Below are 4,971 nucleotides of genomic sequence, written 5' to 3'. Positions count from 1 at the left end.
CTGAAGCATGTTCTTGGTGAGAGTCCTCGGTCATTTTTTCTACATGGCGCTCTAATTTTGGACATTCTGATGTCACCAAGATTTTTAATTTTTCAATCCTCAATTATTGGCTGGAAATAAGTGAAGTAATGAAACGTAATGCCAACATTTTAATAACTCATAAGTTATAATCTCTTTTCTATTAAGCACGTGCAAATGCAAAGCCAGAGATAAGTAATAGAGACAATTTAAGGTCTGTCGGAGACAATGTTTGGTGCAGTAGCCACATGTCATGTATATTCCGAAGCACTGTCCTGCTCATCATTCTCTGCACTGATATTCTTCAAAGATGAAAAGCTGGTATCATCTGTTTACACTGGTAATGGCCAGAGCACTGGGTCCATGTGCCAGTGAAAACTCTCACCTTGGGGTGCTGCCACGATTTCCGAGAATGCGAGAAGTTTAGAACAACAAACAGTCTTTATTGGTGATGAACTTTAATAAAGTTCATGTCATACACAATTCATTTTCTCAATAAATTTCCTTTTGTAAAGGTAGACACAATGGTTTCTATCCAGATCGCAAGAGCAAACTAAAACAAAGAGACGGCATGATGATGATGGATGACACCGAGCTTCCCAGGGCCTTAGACTTGCATTCAAATTCTTATTTGGTCCCCAGCTAATTACAAATCCTTGACCATCTCTTACTCTCCCTCCACCTCACTTGCTATTTTGTAATAGCATAATACAGAATGCTGTAAGAGCCAAATAAAAAATAATTCATGAAACTGGTAATAACAAGACAATGTTATTTATTCTGGATGTTTTGATAATTAAGGACTCACGATTTGTGGCAAGGCACAGAATCGTTGTGACTAAGTACACTTTCTGGACCCAGAGTGCCTGCCTTTGAATCTTTATCACCAGCTAGCAAGTTACTTAAAGCCTCTCACTGTTAGGTTCTGCACTGGACAGTGCAGATACAGAATATTCCCACCATCTCAGAAAGTCCAGTAGAAAATCACTGCATTCATCTTAAATATTATTGGGAGAGAGGGAAGAAAGATTGACAAACCAATCAGCCATCGTAAGCTTTTCAATCTTTGTTCACTTCTTTCTTAATAAGTTTTTCTCATTATTTTATTGCTAAAAATACTTTTTTTGTCTTGTTGTTGTTTTACCTAAGATAAATGTTGATTCCCTTAGTCTCTTTTCTCTCTAATCCTCCACCTTACAACTGTTTTGATCTACACTGATGATATCCTGTGTAATACTTGAAACATGATTTCAGACTATTAAACTAAGCCACTTTCCAAGAATAGATTTTGGTTCCAAGTACATTTTCTCACAGGCGTCTTCATTTTATATGCTGATTTCAAGCACTATATCTCTTCTTTTTGTATTACAATAATAATGTGCTAATTTTACATTAAAGATTTTTTATTTCATCAAAGTATTATTATAAAGAATTTCTTCTTAATGTACCACTGAGCCAACTGAGGATCAAAAATAAGAGATAAAATTTATCAGGCTTCTGGGTGTCAGGTGCAATTCTAAGTGTCATATATGCGATGATTCATTAAATCCTAAAAAGATAATCCTTTCAAGTATTTTTCTTATCCACATTTTATTACCCACATTTCCAAGATGATGAATCTGAGACTGAAAGAGTTTAGGTAACTTTCCTATGATGGCACAGCTGGCTGGTGATAAAGTGAAGATCTAATGCAGGTGATGTTCCAGAGAGGGCACTCTCAGTCACAATTTTTCTCTGCCTTTTGTGAGCAGTGAGTCCTTACTTATCAAAAGATCGGGAATAATTATCATTGCCTCGTTGTCACCAAACAGTTATTAAACACAGACCCAAACCACAATGCTCACATACAATAACAAAATTAAGATTATCAAATTCTGTTTATCCATCTTTACTATGACTGCGTATAATTTTTCATTTCTAACCTGTTGTGTAAATTAAGCAATAGGTAGTACTACAAGGTAGTACCACCTGAACTGCACGTGAAGCAAGTTCTAATGGTTTAGAATTGAGAAACTTACTGTCAAAGATGTTTAATTGAGTTCATGTGTACTGAAGGGTGACAGCAATATTGGGAATACAATGTTTATTAAGTGATAAGCATAAAACACTAACTTGGAGTTTCAGGATCATTATTAATATTCAGCAGTACCTGTTCAGAAATTGTTTAGTACCTAGACCAACAAAAGATAATTTTAAGACATATTTTACCACTGACATTATTTAAAATTGCCTGCACCTAGTGATAATAAAATACTAATTTTTAGCAGATTTAATGATTGTCTATAAGGGGGGAGAGAGAGAGAGAAAATTACACAATTAACCAATAGACCTTCTTTTCACATTAAAAACATTTATAATAGATCCTTAATAAATTCTAAAAATCAATATCCTACACACCATGTTCTCCAACTATAATCCAATAAAATTTAGGATTAATAACAAAATTAATAAACCCTAGATGTTTGAAAACTACCTAAATGATTACTAAATAACCTTTGGGATAAAAAGAAATTATCAAGGAAATGAAGAAATACTGAAGAATGAAATGTCAAAATATGTGGGAAAGATCCAAAGTAGAACTTAGAGGGGAGTTGTAACTGAAAATATATTAATCAGGGAATTTTCCGTCTTTAACATCTTCCAGCCTCCACATACTGCCCGGCTGCAAAGCAGTGCCTACATTTTTAGGGATTTATAGCAGCATCGCCTCACTTCCAGGTGCCAAAACTTTGTTTTGTGTTTCAATTCCTTGAAAGATACAATCTGCCAGAACTCAAACAAGAAGAAATAGACATTCTGAATACTGCATTATAATTTTTTAAAAACTTTAATAAAAAGTGAAGAACAAAAGTACACGAGTCAACTTTAAATGGCTAGCTGTAATAGACTGAATGATGTCTTCCAAAGATATTAGTTCCTAATCCTCGAAATCCGTAAATGTTTGTTTATATGGCAAAGATCTGCGAATGTGATGAAGTAAAGGTTTTTGAATAAGGAAGAGTAAGGGATAATCAGTGTGGGTCCTAAATGCATTTACATGTATCCTTATCAGTGACACACAGATGACAAGAAAGCAACGTAGCCATAGAGGCAATATTGAAATGACATGGCTACATGATAAGGTATGTACTGGAGCGAATGAATGAATGAATGAATGAATGAACGGATTGTTCATCTTCTCCACTAAGGACACTAAGGCAATCCAAGGAGCTGTTGGTCGTGTCCCCTTCCCTTTACATTCTAACTATCAAAACATAACAAACAGGCAAACAAAACTCCCCACCAGCCCTCATTCTTCTAACAAAGAGAGCTCCCCTCCCTGGCAAGCATATTGAGTCAGGTAATCGATTCATGTTCGGAAGGCAGATTATCCACACTGTGACTCCTCCAACGGGCACGTTTTGGCTTCTGAGCTGAGTTCACCTGGTCATTCTACTTCGTCTGCTTGCAGAGTCTTAGATGAGCTCAACCACGACCATAAAAAATATGTTCACAATATTTCAGGACTTTATCACTTCCACATTGTCATAGAAACTTTCTCTTTTAATATTTATCTCTCTTTATAGTAATATTACGTTTTTTTTTCTCCCTTTAAAGTAGAAACCCAGGTCTTTTATAGTTGACTAGAGTTCTTATTGGAGTATTTAAATGTTGCTCTTCTCTGCGTTCAGGAGTATTTATGTGCATACAGGTACATATAGGCCAGTGGCCCCAGGCCACACTGGTTATAGAGGCTTCTGAAAAGAGCTAACCTCCTTTTATCCCCTAAGCAGTTGAAAATCATCTGATTCGTTGGCTTCCCTTGTTTAATCATCGATTGCTTTCACATTAACGGTGAGTGTTTTATCCAAAACTGTTTTGTGGAGGGCCTGGCAGTGAAAATTATTCTCTAAAATGCTCTCATTCCTTCTTGGATTTTTATGCTTACAGTTCTGCAGTCTAGAAGTCTGAGATCAAGGTGTCAGCAGGTGGTGCTCCACGTGAGATTCTGGGTAGAATTCTATTTTGCCTCTCCCCACTTTCCGGTGGGATCCGTCACTCCTTGGTGTTCGTCGGCTTGTAGACACATCACTCCAAGTTCTCTCTCCATCATCACATGGCCTTCTTTTGTGTGTTTCTGTCATCACATGGCATTTTCCTCTTTTTATAAGGCCACCAGACATGTTGGATTAGGGTCCCATCTCAACTTAGTTACATCTGCAAAGATGCTATTTCCAAATAAAGTCACATTCTCAGGTACTCGGGGTTAGGACATGAACTTATCTTTTTGGGGGGACACGATTCAATCTCTAACAGTCTTTAGAAGGGAGGCCTTTGCTTCAAGTAAAAGAAGTATAGACCGAGAACGCTGAAGACACATGTCCCTAATGAGAGTGGCCAGTCTTGACTAGAAAGGTAGAATTTCAGTTCAGAAAGCTTACCTGCCAACCCTTCTTTCTGTCTTCGTTCTCCTTCATTAATCCACATCCGGCCTCACACCTGCCTACTCAACAGGTTTCACCTCTTCTCAGTCAGATTTTTCTTTAAGATCCACTTCTAAAGAGTTGATGATGGCGACTTTATGACAACTAGGCATGTCCAGAGCAAGGTCACTGCTGGCTTTCCTTGCAATGTAAGAACACAGAGTTCTGTCCTTTTTCTTGTCAAACACATGGACACTACACCTTGAGAATCGTGAGCTGTAAATTGGTGTGAGAGAATCATAAAAAATCAGGCATTTTGTGTTTTTTCCCTCACATTTTCAAATTGGAAATGGCCTTGGGCATTGCTCTGACTTGATAGTGCACGCTTCTGTCCAGGGAGGTCACTAGAATAGTGAGGTAGTGGTGGCTCCTTTTTCTGGTTTTTTCCTCACTCCCCAGCTTTCTTCACTTTTGGGGTGCTCTTGGCCTGCCACAAGGTGCCTCTGTAATTAATTTCTTAGGATGCCAGTAGCTGTGATGGTAACCAGGG

This window comes from Pteropus vampyrus, unplaced genomic scaffold (genome assembly GCF_000151845.1).
Source record: "Pteropus vampyrus isolate Shadow unplaced genomic scaffold, Pvam_2.0 Scaffold272, whole genome shotgun sequence".
In the NCBI taxonomy this organism is placed as follows: Eukaryota; Metazoa; Chordata; class Mammalia; order Chiroptera; family Pteropodidae; genus Pteropus; species Pteropus vampyrus.
This window is presented reverse-complemented; position numbering follows the sequence as displayed.